The sequence below is a fragment of the Phyllobates terribilis genome, unplaced genomic scaffold (assembly GCF_046119375.1).
Source record: "Phyllobates terribilis strain yellow unplaced genomic scaffold, ASM4611937v1 Scaffold_12__6_contigs__length_324123572, whole genome shotgun sequence".
Classification (NCBI taxonomy): domain Eukaryota; kingdom Metazoa; phylum Chordata; class Amphibia; order Anura; family Dendrobatidae; genus Phyllobates; species Phyllobates terribilis.
In genome coordinates, this window is record NW_027362772.1 from 149125309 (window position 1) to 149143429 (window position 18121).

General features: G+C 45.4%; 1 protein-coding gene and 4 long non-coding RNA genes across 7 annotated transcripts in view; 3 read left to right on the forward strand and 2 right to left on the reverse strand.

The window, feature by feature from the left end:
- The window catches only part of SYT5 (synaptotagmin 5), a 432097-nt gene that overhangs the window by 140209 nt on the left and 273767 nt on the right, over positions 1 to 18121 (forward strand). The window lies entirely within an intron of this gene.
- LOC141173139 (uncharacterized) lies at positions 2279 to 2935 on the reverse strand. Its single transcript, XR_012252591.1, has 3 exons — positions 2729 to 2935; positions 2563 to 2658; positions 2279 to 2482 (listed from the first exon to the last, which is right to left on the reverse strand). It is a non-coding gene; the product is annotated as an uncharacterized lncRNA (long non-coding RNA).
- Positions 2983 to 4155, reverse strand: LOC141173138 (uncharacterized). The gene is made up of 3 exons (XR_012252590.1): positions 3647 to 4155; positions 3187 to 3555; positions 2983 to 3105 (listed from the first exon to the last, which is right to left on the reverse strand). It is a non-coding gene; the product is annotated as an uncharacterized lncRNA (long non-coding RNA).
- LOC141173140 (uncharacterized) lies at positions 7563 to 8751 on the forward strand. Its single transcript, XR_012252592.1, has 3 exons — positions 7563 to 8082; positions 8174 to 8542; positions 8624 to 8751. It is a non-coding gene; the product is annotated as an uncharacterized lncRNA (long non-coding RNA).
- On the forward strand, positions 8773 to 9450 carry LOC141173141 (uncharacterized). The gene is made up of 3 exons (XR_012252593.1): positions 8773 to 9000; positions 9071 to 9166; positions 9247 to 9450. It is a non-coding gene; the product is annotated as an uncharacterized lncRNA (long non-coding RNA).

The window sequence follows — 18121 nt, forward strand, 5'->3', positions numbered from 1 at the left end:
GCATGAGACTTGCCCTCCAATAGATCCTTGTAAATGGATTTAAAGTGTATTCATTCAAATTAGAGGGACAATTTAAATTAAAAAGCTTAGAGCTGCCTCCACCACAGGGGGGCTCTCTCGACCCACCAGCGGACAGGCACCAGTATTGGGAGAGGGGGGCTGGCCGTCAGGGTTCACCGCGGCTCTGGCACAAACCCGGCGACACGGAGGTGGCACGGGCAGGAGCGGACTGGCCGTCTCGGCTTCTCACTTTTTGGATTTTAGAAGGGCATGACATGCCTATATCTGTGTCTCCCCCTCCTTTTACTCCTCCACCTCTTTTCTTTTCGCATGACTATATGTACTTGTCACTTTTCCATGTGTTAGTTGTGTCTTCTGAGCAGTTTGTCAGCTTTTGGACACCTTTGAAGGTGTTTTCTATGTGTTTCTATGTGTTTTTGTTTGCCTGCCATTGGTTTTAACGGTGTTCGAAGGTGTTCGACGAACAGTTCGACGAACAGTTCGGCGAACACACGGGTGTTCGACGAACCGAACCGAACTCGAACACTACGGGGGTGGCTCAACACTACTCGGGAGTTGCTGGCTATTAAACTCGCTTTTGAACATTGGCGTCATTTTTTGGAAGGCGCTAGATTTCCTATTCAGGTTTTCACAGATGATAAGAATTTGATCTATCTGGATGCTGCCAAGCGCTTGAATGCCCGTCAAGCTAGGTGGGCACTTTTTTTTCCTCGGTTTCATTTTTCTGTTACCTATATCCCTGGTACTAAGAATGTTAAAGCTGATGCTTTATCTCGCAGCTTCTCTCCCGCGGTCGGTGCCGAGGAGGAGAAGAACATTTTACAGAAAGGAGTTGTGGTGGCGGCATTGGACTCCGTTTTAGAGAATGGGATTCTAAAAGTTCAAGATGATGCGCCAGCTAACACTCCCCATGGGAGGTTGCTCATGCCTAGAACCTTTAGGAGAGACTTGTTTGTGGAGTGTCATGAGTCTCAGTTGGCAGGTCATCCAGGAATTTCTAAGACTAAGAGACTTATCAGTCGCAGTTTTTGGTGGCCTGGATGGCAGAAAGAAGTCATCAAGTGGGTGCGTCAATGTACGGTGTGTGCTAGGTCAAAGGCTTCACATACCCGTGCTGCGGGGTTGCTTTGCCCTCTGGAGGTTCCTAGTGTGCCTTGGACGCATCTCACAATGGATTCTATTACTGATCTTCCCATGTCCGAGGGTTTTACTGTCATCTGGGTAGTTGTGGACCGTTCAGGCTGTGCAGGATTGGCCTAGGCCTATTGGTTTGAAATCTATACAGAGATTTTTGGGTTTTGCCAATTATTACAGGAAATTCATTAAGAATTTTTCTGTAATTGTTAAGCCTCTAACCGATCTCACCAGGAAAGGTGCGAATACGTTCCAATGGACTACTGAGGCCATTGAAGAGTTTAAGTATCTCAAAGAGAGGTTCAGTTCAGCTCCTATCCTTATGCAGCCTGATGAGACCAAGCCTTTTTTGGTCGAGGTCGATGCTTCATCGGTGGGGGTCAGAGCAGTTTTGTCTCAGGAGAACAGGGATGAAGTACATCCTTGTGCCTTCTTTTCGAAAAAATTTTCAGAAACCGAATTGAATTATGATGTTGGAACTCGGGAGTTGCTGGCTATTAAACTCGCGTTTGAACATTGGCGTCATTTTTTGGAAGGCGCTAGATTTCCTATTCAGGTTTTCACAGATGATAAGAATTTGATCTATCTGGATGCTGCCAAGCGCTTGAATGCCCGTCAAGCTAGGTGGGCACTTTTTTTTTCTCGGTTTCATTTTTCTGTTACCTATATCCCTGGTACTAAGAATGTTAAAGCCGATGCTTTATCTCGCAGCTTCTCTCCTGCGGTCGGTGCCGAGGAGGAGAAGAACATTTTACAGAAAGGAGTTGTGGTGGCGGCATTGGACTCCGTTTTAGAGAATGGGATTCTAAAAGTTCAAGATGATGCGTCAGCTAACACTCCCCATGGGAGGTTGCTCATGCCTAGAACCTTTAGGAGAGACTTGTTTGTGGAGTGTCATGAGTCTCAGTTGGCAGGTCATCCAGGAATTTCTAAGACTAAGAGACATATCAGTAAGGTATTATATGTGTAAAAGGCGCTTATCAGGCTAACTACTACCAATGGCAGCGATAATTGTGGACAGGGAACCACTAATGTCCGTAGTAGATACACTACAATAAAATAACTGTTCTATAGTAAAAATCGCGCTATCGGTAGTGAAAAAGAGATCAGGAGAAGAGTACTATTATTTTATAAAAATAAGATTTATTTGTTTGGATGCTAGCAATAAAAACTTAATAAAATACAGGATTTAATACAGGATTTAAAAGACGAGTGTAGACAACAATATTTCGATTGGGGTAAAAGAACTAATGGTATACAAGGTGTAATAAATAGTAAAATCCAGCGGTTAATCTGGTGTGGTAAAATGCCTGTGGTGGCTTGGTACCTGGAAAGAAGAGGAGTTTGGTTAGGGCTATTGTTCTCTAGTAATGAATATGCTTAGCTGGCTGTGGATCTGTTACTCACCAGGTATCAGAGTGGGTAAAGTGCAGGTGTGCACTAGGGCTGTGGTCCGTCAGGATTCTTAGAGTGGGGCGTGGTCCTGAACGCTTTGTTATGCTCCTGGAGATTTAATGATATGGGGTTAATGCTGTTAGCACTGGGTAGGTAGATAGTGGGGTTAGCGACTTACCCACGGAGGAGCTGTTCTGCTTTTGGAGATTGCTTGTTAGCACTCCCTCAGTGGGGGGTGCAGCAGGAGGCTCTGGATTGTATCTCACTTTGTTGCAGAGATGTGACAGGGGGGCTTTTTGATTGCCAGTAGGCGTAGTAACGCTTGAGGATACTCAATGTCCTGTATATAGATATGGAGGAAGGGTTAGGAACTGAGGCATACAGGAATAGTCCACAGTGTGGTAAACCTAGATGTTTACCTGTGCGTGATTATCAGTAATTCAGGGGTGCAACAGGAGGCTCTGGATTGTATCTGTCTCTGAGCAGAGATGTAGTAGGAGGCTACTGGTTGCCGGGTGATAGGGGGCGTTGTGGCACTCAAGGATAATTGATGTCCTGTATATAGATGGGGAGGGAGAGTTAGGAGCTGAGGTATACAAACAATAAGCCACAATATAAGTAAGCCCGGTTAATTACCTTGTTTAGGGTCCAGGTGTGAAATGGTCAGTCACCTTCTTTATCTGTGGCTGAAGGCCTAAATCAAGGGAAGGTGTTCAGGAGGTTCTGCAAGAGGGTTCAGCCTAGTGGTAGGTGCAGCAGGAGGCTCTGGCTGAGTAATTTACTGGCTAAGTAGCAGTGGGTCTTGTCCCTGGACGCTGAGGTGCAGCAGGGGACCGGCTGCAAATGTGGCAGGAGGCCTGGTCTGGATAAGTATATTCAAGTAGGTGGAAGGCTTTGGTGGCAGGCTGTGTAGTAGATATCCGGGCAAGGTCTATGGTTGTGGAGTCCGGTTTTCAGGCACGGTCCCTACTCGTGTGGAGTCAGGCAGGCCGCGTTCCTGGAATCCTGTCGGTAATAAAGAGGTGAGTATGTGTGGTTTTGGTCCTTGTGGTGGCGTGTGTCATAAGCGGTGGGGGCCGTGGCCCAGAGTACTTACGGTCCGTAGTCCTGCGGAGATGTCAAGGAGTTGTGGGGCCCGGGGCGAGAGCGGGGTCCCGGCCGGTGACCGCCGCTACTCGCGGGCTTCCGGGTAAGTGGAGCAGGAGAGGAGGGGCGGAGAAGGTGAGGGGGCGCGTTCTATTGGAAGCGCGCGAGAGGCAGAGAGACGAGCTGACACGTGGTGTGCAGCGTGTATTGAGGACGGATGCCTGTGGGCGCCTTCTCTGCTGGGTCAGTCAATTCCAACGCGTTTCGACAGCTGACGGCTGTCTTCATCAGGGATAGTCTGGCCCAGTAGGTGGAGTCCTTTATATACCTGTCTATAATGACGTCATGGCAACGGTCCGCTGTTGGTGGCGTTGTCATGGTAACTATCAGTCGTTGAAAGCAAATAGCTCAATTTCGCTGTTAAGACCCCATGGTCTCAAGGTGTTTAATTTAAAAATCCACTCGCTTTCTTTTCTTGACATATGTTTGATAAAATCACCCTGTCTCCAATGTTTGTGAACTGTTTGTATGCCTATCACTTTAATTCCTTTGATGGATCCTTTATGTTTGTCCGCAAAATGCTTTGACAGGGGGTGGCCCATGTATTTATTTTTAATATTCCTCAGATGTTCATTAATTCTAGTGCCCATTGCTCTTTTAGTCCGGCCTATATACATTTTTTCGCAAGGGCACATTAGTCCATAGATAACCCCCGTAGTGGTACATGTGACAAAGTCTGTGATGGGATATGACTCTTTGCGGTAATTGACAGTGTGTGATTTGGCTGGTTTCAGGGTTTTGCATATTTTGCATTTTTGGCATGGAAAGAACCCTGTAATTTTTTGTTGAAAAGGTGTGACTGTTTTTTTTGTGATGATATTATTTTTTACGGTGGGGGCTATGAGTAATCCTAGGTTCCGTGCTTTCCTGAATATGAGCCTGGGCCTATTGGGTATTTGATCGCCAATGATTTTGTCGTCCTTTAGTGTATGCCAGTGTTTTTCCACAATTTTTTTAAAAATGTGCGTATTGGCGGAGTAAGGGGTGATGATGGGCATGATTATATTGGGATTGGGATTGGTTCGTGTTGATTTTGTGGTGTTTGTATCAGTTAAGAGGTTTTGTCTTGGTATTGCAGCTATTTTTTCTTTAGTATTTTTAAGAAACTGAGCATTATATCCTTTTTCCAAGAATTTTTCCGTGAGTGAATCTGCCTCATTGTTGAAGTCTTCCTGTTTGGAGCAGTTCCTATGGAGGCGCAGGTATTGGCTGCGGGGGACATTAAGTAGCCAGTTTGGAAGATGGCAACTGTCTAGCGGAATATAGCCATTGGCATCAGTGGGTTTGTGGTATGTACGAGTCTGAATGGAATTGTTTTCGATATAAATATTGAGATCTAGAAAGTTGATTGCAGTGGAGCTAGTGGTAGATGTGAATTCTAAAAAGAATTCATTTTTGTTTAGTTCCTGTATAAATAGATCCAGGGAGGGTTTGTCGCCTGACCAGATGAATAATATGTCATCAATGAATCTCCGCCATAGGACCAGGTTCGCATGTAGTTTGCCTCCAGGATGAATGACTAGGGATTCCCACCTGCCAACATAGAGGTTGGCATAGCTGGGTGCGAACCTAGTGCCCATGGCGGTGCCCCACTGCTGGGAGTAGTAGTCCCCCTCGTAGAGAAAGTAATTATGTGTTAAGATGAAGGACATGCAGTCTATAATGAATGTACTTTGTTCTGAAGGCATTATTTGTTCGAGAAAATGGAGGGAGGCTTCACATCCTTTGGTATGTTGGATGTTTGTGTATAGTGACGTTATATCCATGGTTCCTAGGATATAGTGGTTATCCCATGGGGTGTTGTTGAGTATGCGGATAGCATGTTTGCTATCTTTTAAGTGGGATGGGAGTGTTGGAACCAACTCCTGTAGATGGTGATCTACTAGTCTGGAGAGATTTGATGTCAGGCATTGAATACCGGAGATGATGGGTCTTCCTGGAGGGTTATTAATGTTTTTATGGATTTTTGGTAAGTGGTAAAAGGCGGCTAGTCTGGGGTGTTGAATATTAACATAATCAAATTCATTTTTATTGATGTAACCATTTTGGAGTCCTTTTAAGGTTAGGTTCCGTAGTTCCTTTTGGTAATGGTTGGTTGGATTAGAGGGGAGGATCTGATAGGTTCTAGAGTCGCCCAAGAGTCTAAGTGATTCCTTGTGATAGTATTCTTGATCCAGAATAACTATGCCACCTCCGACCAGCTGACAAAGGAGGTGGCATAGTTATTCTGGATCAAGAATACTATCACAAGGAATCACTCAGACTCTTGGGCGACTCTAGAACCTATCAGATCCTCCCCTCTAATGTTAATATTCAACACCCCAGACTAGCCGCCTTTTACCACTTACCAAAAATCCATAAAAACATTAATAACCCTCCAGGAAGACCCATCATCTCCGGTATTCAATGCCTGACATCAAATCTCTCCAGACTAGTAGATCACCATCTACAGGAGTTGGTTCCAACACTCCCATCCCACTTAAAAGATAGCAAACATGCTATCCGCATACTCAACAACACCCCATGGGATAACCACTATATCCTAGGAACCATGGATATAACGTCACTATACACAAACATCCAACATACCAAAGGATGTGAAGCCTCCCTCCATTTTCTCGAACAAATAATGCCTTCAGAACAAAGTACATTCATTATAGACTGCATGTCCTTCATCTTAACACATAATTACTTTCTCTACGAGGGGGACTACTACTCCCAGCAGTGGGGCACCGCCATGGGCACTAGGTTCGCACCCAGCTATGCCAACCTCTATGTTGGCAGGTGGGAATCCCTAGTCATTCATCCTGGAGGCAAACTACATGCGAACCTGGTCCTATGGCGGAGATTCATTGATGACATATTATTCATCTGGTCAGGCGACAAACCCTCCCTGGATCTATTTATACAGGAACTAAACAAAAATGAATTCTTTTTAGAATTCACATCTACCACTAGCTCCACTGCAATCAACTTTCTAGATCTCAATATTTATATCGAAAACAATTCCATTCAGACTCGTACATACCACAAACCCACTGATGCCAATGGCTATATTCCGCTAGACAGTTGCCATCTTCCAAACTGGCTACTTAATGTCCCCCGCAGCCAATACCTGCGCCTCCATAGGAACTGCTCCAAACAGGAAGACTTCAACAATGAGGCAGATTCACTCACGGAAAAATTCTTGGAAAAAGGATATAATGCTCAGTTTCTTAAAAATACTAAAGAAAAAAAAAAAAAAAAAAGAAAAAATAGCTGCAATACCAAGACAAAACCTCTTAACTGATACAAACACCACAAAATCAACACGAACCAATCCCAATCCCAATATAATCATGCCCATCATCACCCCTTACTCCGCCAATACGCACATTTTTAAAAAAATTGTGGAAAAACACTGGCATACACTAAAGGACGACAAAATCATTGGCGATCAAATACCCAATAGGCCCAGGCTCATATTCAGGAAAGCACGGAACCTAGGATTACTCATAGCCCCCACCGTAAAAAATAATATCATCACAAAAAAAACAGTCACACCTTTTCAACAAAAAATTACAGGGTTCTTTCCATGCCAAAAATGCAAAATATGCAAAACCCTGAAACCAGCCAAATCACACACTGTCAATTACCGCAAAGAGTCATATCCCATCACAGACTTTGTCACATGTACCACTACGGGGGTTATCTATGGACTAATGTGCCCTTGCGAAAAAATGTATATAGGCCGGACTAAAAGAGCAATGGGCACTAGAATTAATGAACATCTGAGGAATATTAAAAATAAATACATGGGCCACCCCCTGTCAAAGCATTTTGCGGACAAACATAAAGGATCCATCAAAGGAATTAAAGTGATAGGCATACAAACAGTTCACAAACATTGGAGACAGGGTGATTTTATCAAACATATGTCAAGAAAAGAAAGCGAGTGGATTTTTAAATTAAACACCTTGAGACCATGGGGTCTTAACAGCGAAATTGAGCTATTTGCTTTCAACGACTGATAGTTACCATGACAACGCCACCAACAGCGGACCGTTGCCATGACGTCATTATAGACAGGTATATAAAGGACTCCACCTACTGGGCCAGACTATCCCTGATGAAGACAGCCGTCAGCTGTCGAAACGCGTTGGAATTGACTGACCCAGCAGAGAAGGCGCCCACAGGCATCCGTCCTCAATACACGCTGCACACCACGTGTCAGCTCGTCTCTCTGCCTCTCGCGCGCTTCCAATAGAACGCGCCCCCTCACCTTCTCCGCCCCTCCTCTCCTGCTCCACTTACCCGGAAGCCCGCGAGTAGCGGCGGTCACCGGCCGGGACCCCGCTCTCGCCCCGGGCCCCACAACTCCTTGACATCTCCGCAGGACTACGGACCGTAAGTACTCTGGGCCACGGCCCCCACCGCTTATGACACACGCCACCACAAGGACCAAAACCACACATACTCACCTCTTTATTACCGACAGGATTCCAGGAACGCGGCCTGCCTGACTCCACACGAGTAGGGACCGTGCCTGAAAACCGGACTCCACAACCATAGACCTTGCCCGGATATCTACTACACAGCCTGCCACCAAAGCCTTCCACCTACTTGAATATACTTATCCAGACCAGGCCTCCTGCCACATTTGCAGCCGGTCCCCTGCTGCACCTCAGCGTCCAGGGACAAGACCCACTGCTACTTAGCCAGTAAATTACTCAGCCAGAGCCTCCTGCTGCACCTACCACTAGGCTGAACCCTCTTGCAGAACCTCCTGAACACCTTCCCTTGATTTAGGCCTTCAGCCACAGATAAAGAAGGTGACTGACCATTTCACACCTGGACCCTAAACAAGGTAATTAACCGGGCTTACTTATATTGTGGCTTATTGTTTGTATACCTCAGCTCCTAACTCTCCCTCCCCATCTATATACAGGACATCAATTATCCTTGAGTGCCACAACGCCCCCTATCACCCGGCAACCAGTAGCCTCCTACTACATCTCTGCTCAGAGACAGATACAATCCAGAGCCTCCTGTTGCACCCCTGAATTACTGATAATCACGCACAGGTAAACATCTAGGTTTACCACACTGTGGACTATTCCTGTATGCCTCAGTTCCTAACCCTTCCTCCATATCTATATACAGGACATTGAGTATCCTCAAGCGTTACTACGCCTACTGGCAATCAAAAAGCCCCCCTGTCACATCTCTGCAACAAAGTGAGATACAATCCAGAGCCTCCTGCTGCACCCCCCACTGAGGGAGTGCTAACAAGCAATCTCCAAAAGCAGAACAGCTCCTCCGTGGGTAAGTCGCTAACCCCACTATCTACCTACCCAGTGCTAACAGCATTAACCCCATATCATTAAATCTCCAGGAGCATAACAAAGCGTTCAGGACCACGCCCCACTCTAAGAATCCTGACGGACCACAGCCCTAGTGCACACCTGCACTTTACCCACTCTGATACCTGGTGAGTAACAGATCCACAGCCAGCTAAGCATATTCATTACTAGAGAACAATAGCCCTAACCAAACTCCTCTTCTTTCCAGGTACCAAGCCACCACAGGCATTTTACCACACCAGATTAACCGCTGGATTTTACTATTTATTACACCTTGTATACCATTAGTTCTTTTACCCCAATCGAAATATTGTTGTCTACACTCGTCTTTTAAATCCTGTATTAAATCCTGTATTTTATTAAGTTTTTATTGCTAGCATCCAAACAAATAAATCTTATTTTTATAAAATAATAGTACTCTTCTCCTGATCTCTTTTTCACTACCGATAGCGCGATTTTTACTATAGAACAGTTAAGAGACATATCAGTCGCAGTTTTTGGTGGCCTGGATGGCAGAAAGAAGTCATCAAGTGGGTGCGTCAATGTACGGTGTGTGCTAGGTCAAAGGCTTCACATACCCCTGCTGCGGGGTTGCTTTGCCCTCTGGAGGTTCCTAGTGTGCCTTGGACGCATCTCACAATGGATTCTATTACTGATCTGCCCGTGTCCGAGGGTTTTACTGTCATCTGGGTAGTTGTGGACCATTTTAGTAAGATGTGTCATTTGGTTCCATTCATTAAGTTGCCCTGCGCTAAGACACTTGCTAAGGCGTTTGTTAAGGACATTGTCAAGCTTCATGGCGTTCCCACGGATATTGTTTCTGATAGAGGACCTCAGTTTGTGGCTCGCTTTTGGTGTGCTTTTTGTGACAGGTTGGGAGTCCATTTGTCATTTTCGTCTGGGTATCATCCTGAGTCTAATGGACAGACTGAAAGAAAGAACCAGGATGTAGAACAGTTTTTGCGATGTTTTGTGGCAGACAATCAAGAGGTGTGGTCTGAGTTTCTGCCTCTCGCAGAATTTGCTCTTAACAATCATACATCCTCCTCAGCTGGGTGTTCTCCTTTTTTTTGTTGTACTGGGAGACATCCGTCTTTTGGTTCGTTCTCCAATTTGGGGTCGGCGGTGCCGGAGGAGGAGAATTTTTCCTGTGATTTGGAGAGAGTTTGGACTAATGTACGTTGCAACCTTCAAGAGTCTAACAAGAAGTCCAAGAAGTATTTTGACAGGAAACGAAAGGAGGTTTTGTTTACTGTGGGTGACATGGTTTGGTTGTCCTCAAGGAACCTGCGGTTGAGGATTCCCTCTAAAAAACTGGGTCCTAAGTTTGTTGGTCCATTTAAAGTGCTTCAGGTTGTTAACCCGTCTGCGGTTAGGTTGGATCTTCCTAATTCCTGGAAGAGTAATCCTGTGTTTCATGTTTCCTTGTTGAAAAAGGCAGATGTATTTGATAGGGATGCCACTGTCACAGTTCCTCCTGTGGTGGAAGATGGCGAATATGAAATTTCACGTATCTTGAATTCTAGATGGCATAGAGGGAGAGTACAGTATCTCGTCTCCTGGAAGGGTTTCGGTCCCGAAGATAACTCCTGGGTAAGGGCGGATGATGTCTCTGTTTCTAGGCTTGTTAGAGCTTTCCACAAGAGGTTTCCGGATAGGCCTGGGCCTGGAGGATCTGGAGGATCCTCTTAAAAGAGGGGGTACTGTTAGAACCCTCCTGTTTGTTTTTTCCATCTTGTGTTTTGCGGTCACGTGACCATCTGCCTTTATATCCCAGCTCTGCCTTTTTGACTGTGCTGGACTTCAGTGTTGTTTGACTGTTTTGCTAGCCAGGTGCTTCGGTGCCTATATCTCTTAGTTCGCTTGGTCCTTTGGGACCTCTAGTACCTTTTTGTCAGTTTATCTTTTGTTTTCTGCAACAACTTTCTCTGTTCAGGAGGTGTCCCATTTTTGTTCCAGTCTTTAGTTCTTTTAGGGACCCCTTCCCTTTATTCTATAGGTCTTCGTTCAGACTAGCCTAGGACTATGGCGGGTCTGTTCGCTAGAAACAGGCAGCCCGCTACATCGTAGGGATTAAGCTTAGTCTTACTGTAGGGAAAGCTTTCCCCTTCTTTCCTTAGTTCTTGTTTGCAGATCATAACAAGGACAGTACAAAACACAAGCACCCTTCATATCTGCAATATGACAATCCCTATATTAAAATATCTTTCTTATTGTAGTCCTTTCTTTGTGCCTGTGGTCTTTATTATTGACCCTATCGCTTCATTATTTATTCAATTATCATTAAAGCGGTCATCCACTACAAAAATATGTATTTTCTTTACCAGCAGCTGCCTGACCTTGGTGGTTTGTAAAGTTAAGTTTACTGTCAACTAAAATTCCTAAGCCCTTTCCCATTTTAGTTTTACCCAGTGCTTTCCCATTTTGGAAGTAAATTTTGTATGGGAATTTTTTTCCCATTACTTAGTGAATAACTTTATTTTTAAGAGAATAGGACTCAAAACTATTATCAATAATATTGTCTGTATTGTTATTTATTATTATTCTATAGTGAAGTGGAGGCAACTATCAATGAGGAATGGGATAAGATCCCTCAGGAATGCAACCAGAAGCTGGTGTCTGGATATGCATCATAGATGTAGCAGGTTATAACAGCCAGAGGGGCTTATTAAGTTTTAAAGATTTGTCATAAAGGAGATAAATAATTCTGAGACTGCAGTAGTCAGTAAAAGTGGCATTTTGTGATGGGTTTGGAGTAAACATTTGTTATATTAGTTGTGCTTGGCTTATTGCAAGCAACAAAAGTTTGTAAAATTTGATAAATAAACCTAATTTGCAATGGGATTGAATATTTTTTTTATTGCAATTATATATATAAATAGCACTAGAGTTCAGATACTAACCACTGTCAGAAAGCTGCTCCATGGGACCTTCCACGATTTATCACGCATAGCACCAAATGCTCACAGTCTGGCCTTACGTTGCTGATACATCTGTTTCCAGTTTCCATCACATTGTCCATTCAATGCTAAAATAAAAGCAGGAAACATTTAGAAATAAAAAATTTTTTATTAACCATTTGTTTTAAAAGCAAAGGCCTGTCAATCAGTTTATCAAAGTAAAACTGTCGGAGCTACGATTCTATTATCCATGTTGCATTATATCAAATATTGATACAGCAGTGATGCAATGTTCCTACATAATACACTAGTTAAAGGGGTTTTCTGTTACAAATAAAGGTGCCCAAAGGCTTTTAGTAAAATAGATGCAACTTTCTTAAGTGCGGACTCATCCCAATTCATTGCATAAGTCTCTAAATTGAATTGGAGGCTTCCTAGTTATAGAGTGTGGGGGAATGGAGGGTTTATAAGAGCGGATCTAGAAAGCCTGTGGCTATCAATACAAGCCAAGCATTATAGTATCAAAGTACCTAAAGTGGTGTGCAGAAGTACACAGAAATACTTGCACTTACAATCAATGGTTGTATGTGGAATGTTCTCAATGCACTTGGGCAAATCATCAAGATCCGCTGCTGGCAGCTTCCTTTGCTATTGCTGGCCAATTAAGTCCCAGTTGTGCTTGATGGTAGACACGCTGCAGGCCATGGTAGCACGTTTAGGCACATTTGTTGTGTTGAAAAACTGGGACATTTTGAAGAAATGGCCATACCACTGGTCCCACAATCAGTAGGATGGGTGTGATGTTCCCTCAGGCAATCCTGCAGGCCATGGTAGCACGTTTAGGCACATTTGTTGTGTTGAAAAACTGGGACATTATGAAGAAATGGCCGTACCACTGGTTCCACAATTAGTAGGATGGGTGTGATGTTCCCTCAGGCAAGCCTGTTCATGGTGTTGCTCACATGATCTCTAGGCTAATCTCCAGCTATCATTGAGTCCAAGACAGCAGTGGGAGTCATCACTGAAGAGGATAGACCTCTACTGATCTATTCCAGCCTTCGATCTACATGTGGGAAAATGACATGAATAAGTGTTCTTGAACGAAAGTCACACAGGTCCTACTCCCAGGATTATGGTGTGGGGTGGCATAATGTACAGTAGCAGGACCCCTCAAGTCTTCATACCAGGTACACTAACAGCTCGGCTTGACCGTGTACTGCCAACACGGGTTTCATGGATCAACATGCCCCCACCTTCCAGCGCTCACCTTCCCCCACCAAATAAAAACACTGCACCTGTATTTCTTTGGATAAATTTGGCCACAGCGGCCATTTTATTAACAAACAACATTAACATATTAACAGTGTTATAAAATAAATAAGAAGGGAGGGTTCTTGGAGTTAAAATTAGATCTGGCATAAATTAAACCGAACTCGAACCACCATATTACCCTCAGCCGTCCATCACCAGCTCAAGGGCACCAAAAGCTCCCAGGGTAAAACCCCGTCCAGAGCCCAAAACCAAATGCCAGATCACCCCGGTTAATCAAGGCACTGCCTGTGATTATCCAATATCCTTTCCACCGACACTTCTGTGCCAACTCCAAGAACCCCACCCCCCGCCAAGCCACTGCGACAAACCCTCATAAAACTTTACATGTCCTTTTTTAATATAACCCATCGATAATACACAATAGTAATAACTCCTTTATCTCCTCTTCAGTAAAACCACCCTTTCACCATTAACTTCACAGAATACCAACAGAAAGAAGGGGTGGGTGGGTGGGAACTTTCCCCGCTGACTTCCTTCCTGGACTGACCGTTTTCCCGCACTTTTCCTTATTATATCTCCCCAGCCCCTTCCAATGCCCGCCCCTCCAGGCTTATAACCAATCCGGATATTGGGATTAAAATTACACCCTCCTGGCACATCCCGGTCATGTGGGGCTTCCTTCTAGTTACACTTGCTTCCAGCCCCCTTCTTGACCGTGTACTGCCAACACGGGTTCCATGGATCAACATGCCCCCACCTTCCAGCACTCACCTTCCCCCACCAAATAAAAACACTGCACCTGTATTTCTTTGGATAAATTTGGCCACAGCGGCCATTTTATTAACAAACAACATTAACATATTAACAGTGTTATAAAATAAATAAGAAGGGAGGGTTCTTGGAGTTAAAATTAGATCTGGCATAAATTAAACCGAACTCGAACCACCATATTACCCTCAGCCGTCCATCACCAGCTCAAGGGCACCAAAAGCTCCCAGGGTAAAACCCCGTCCAGAGCCCAAAACCAAATGCCAGATCACCCCGGTTAATCAAGGCACTGCCTGTGATTATCCAATATTCTTTCCACCGACACTTCTGTGCCAACTCCAAGAACCCCACCCCCCGCCACCAACGAACAGCCCTGACCACCTCAGGCTCGTGAGCGCCCCAACACCGCAAAAGCCCTTTCGATCCCCTCCTGTATGGCCAATGCCCATAAATCAATGCCAATATCATTCAAATGTACGCCGTCCTTTTCCCAAAAATCTCCAACTCCCGCTTCCAGATCAAGATGCCGCACGCTTACTCCCCCGTTCCTGGTAACAAAAGCTGATATAGCTCTGTTCAACTTTATACGTGCCCTAGTAATTCCCTTCAATGATCTGGCCTCCCTCCATTTTCCTCTGGGCACAATGTCAGACCACACTGTCAACACCTCAGGAAAAGATGTCCATAACCTTAACAGATCGATTCGAATGTCCCTCATCAATTCCCTGACCGGCCGAGCCCTCCAAATCATTTCCCCCCATATGCACCACCAAAATATCCGGCGCCCGATCCAAACGAGCTGCTTTATGGAATTCTGGCAGCACCCTTCTCCAAACCATCCCTCGAAAACCCAACCACCGAACCACCGCTTGCTCCCTGCTAAAAAACCAATTGCCTACCGTCCAGCCTCAAGTCCGCCCTCACCGCTCCCAATGGACGAAAGAGTGTCCTAGCATCCAAACTAACAACGGGACGCCACCAGCAACAAGACAACCAAAAGGTATTTGAATCTCAAAAGGCAAATTACCTAAGACCGCATACCTAATGCATTACATAAGACAGGTAACGATCAGAACTCCACCTCCCAATACGTTTTATCACATCCTTGTCTAACCCCAAGCCATCCGCTTCTGATGCCACACCAATTCTGAATGAATGTGACCCATATACCTCAGAGCTAAGGCCCAGCTCAGCAATCCCCTTTTTAAACACCGCTATGAATTGAAAACGTGACAAAAAGTCTCCATTTTCATGACACAATAATGGGCCCTTCCACCCTGACCAAACCTGCCAATAAGCCAATAAACATCTCCTAGGACAAAGAAAAGATCCCATAACCTCACCCAATATTACTCGTTTACCTTTGCCCAATTGATCCGTCTCCCCCCCCCCAATCCAAAATTCAATACCCCCATCTCGACCACTCATATCCAAACAAACCCCCAACCTTATTCCTGCTTGGTGCCACCAATTCACCTACTCTCAGCACGCCAAAAAACGCCAATGAAAAAGCCAACCTAAATAGTGTGGCTTCAAAAACTGAACAACAAATCTTATCCAATACAAAATCCAAACGTTCCAAAATACTAAAGGTTACCGGTCTCCGTTTATCCAACTCTTTACCTCTTGTCCTAAAGCCCATGAGAGCTTGCTTCACTAAAAAGGACTTCGTAACATCCTTCATCCCCTGCAATTTAAAACCAAACGCTAAACCTGCAACAAACTTCCCAACTTTTGAAACCGACCAACCGCTCTCCGCTGCCCTTCCCACGAGAAACAACACCACCATCTCTCTATCTCCATCACTCTCCATCACACCCCACTGCATAATCCAACTTTGCCATACTCGCCACGATGCCTCGTATGATGCCCAGGTCTGCCTTGTGATGGACTCCCGTATTAACCGTCCCGCTCTTCCATAACCAGCTGCCACAAACGCGAAGGGCATTCCTGTCCCACGTCCTCTGCCTCTGGAGCTAGCGTCCGAAAACGATCCCACTGAAAACGAGACAAGGCATCTGCTATGGAATTTTGTACACCTGGAACATGTACCGCTGTAATCCAAGCGTTCAGCTTAAGACAACAAAGTACTAGTTCCCTCAGCAGCCTAATCACAGGCGGAGACGAGGCCGACAAACTGTTGATGACAGACACCACTCCCATGTTATCGCAGTGAAACCGAATTCTCCTGTTGGCGAAATACTCTCCCCAAATAGTAACCGCAACAACAATAGGAAACAATTCCAAAAATGCCAAGTTCCTCGTAAGACCCCTCTCTTTCCACACCTTCGGCCACTCGCCAACGCTCCACCGCCCTTTCCAGTAGGCCCCGTAACCAGCACCTCCTGCCGCATCCGTAAATATCTCACAATCAAAACTGTTCAAGAACTCCTGCTGGATTACTGACCTGCCTTTATAACTTTCCAAAACAATTTCCAAACTTTTAGATCCTCCTTGTGGTCCTTATTAAGGCGAATGAAATGATGCGACGCGCGCACTCCTGCTGTCGCTCCTGACAATCTGCGACAAAATATTCTGCCCATTGGCATAATCCTGCAGGCAAAATTCAAACGCCCTACCAGCGACTGTAGCTCCCTCAGGGTAACCTTGCGCAACTTCCTGATCCTATCAACCTCCTACTTAAGCAAACTCAATCTATCATCCGGTAACCGACACTCCATTCTTTCGGTATCAATTACAATGCCCAAAAAACTTAAAATGGTGCCAGGTCCTTCCGTTTTTTCTTCTGCTAACGGCACGCCAAAATGCTCCGCTACCCACACCATAGTACCTAACAAATTCCTACACAACAACGATTGCGGGGGGCCTATAAACAAGAAGTCATCCAAATAATGAATGACTGACTTAACAGAAGCCAGGCCCTTCACTACCCATTCCAAAAAGGAGCTAAACGTTTCAAACAAAGAACACGAAATCGCACAACCCATTGGCAAACACCTCTCCACATAGTACTCCCCTTCCGAAAAAGAACCTAACAACGGGATGCTATCCGGGTGAACTGGCAACAACCTAAAGGCTGACTCGATATCAGTCTTAGCTAGCAACGAGCCTGGCCCGTATCTCCGTACCCAATGCACCGCCGCGTCGAATGATGTATATTCAACCGAATACAACTCCTGCGCAATACCATCATTAACCGAAAGCCCCTTCGGGTACGACAAATGCTGAATTAAACGAAACTTATTCAGCTCTTTCTTGGGCACAACCCCCAACGGCAAGATAATCACCTTGCTAATAGACAATTCCTGAAACGGTCCAGCCATCCTGCCCAATTCCACCTCCTTAGCCAACTTCACACTAACCACTTCCGGATGAAGGGAAGCCGACGTCAAATTTTTAACTGAAAAAGGGGACCTCATGATCAGGAGGAAGGATTCTAAACCCTTCCAAAAAAAAAAACAAACATCCGCAATGACCTTAGCCTTCAACTGATCCGGATACCTACTTAGAAAGGGGGCCATCGCGTGAACCCTCACCGGAGTCACCCCTTTGACCGGTACCCACTGTCGGCTTTCCCTTACCCTTCTTAAAGCATTTTGATGCTCCGTGCGAACTTCCGTTACAATGGGAGCACACATGTTTAAATTTACAGGAGGTCCCGAACTTGCATTGGCCGTCATTAAATTGCCAGCAAGTTCCCGCTTCCTTTTTTTGTGCTGTGTGTGACGCGCCCCCTGGGCCATATTCTTTAGGGGGAATATCCGGAGCCGGATCAGATGGGAGTTGTAGTCTTCCGAGTGGCTGTGACCCGGTCCGTGCCCAGGGTGTCAAACTCAGTTGTATGTGGCAGTCCTACAGATGTTAATAAGTTCTTAATGTCGACTACGCCACCCGTTGTATTGCGGTCACTATGGCCGCCGCTGCAGCAGGGTCCGCTGAGGCTGATGGTGTAGGTGCAGCTTTTGATGGTATAACCCCCAACGGGTGGGGTATAGCCTCAGGGGGTCAGGTGCAGAGGATGGGGGTTGTGGTGGTGCAGCATAGATGTTAAAGGAAGACAGAGTCGGGTTATGCAGTTAAGGGTATTTACTCACTGCTGATGTTCCGGTCACTCCAGCTTCAAGTGACCTCCCGAGCCGTGCTGCATCCACCAGGTCCTGGATCCAGCCAACCCCCAAGCGA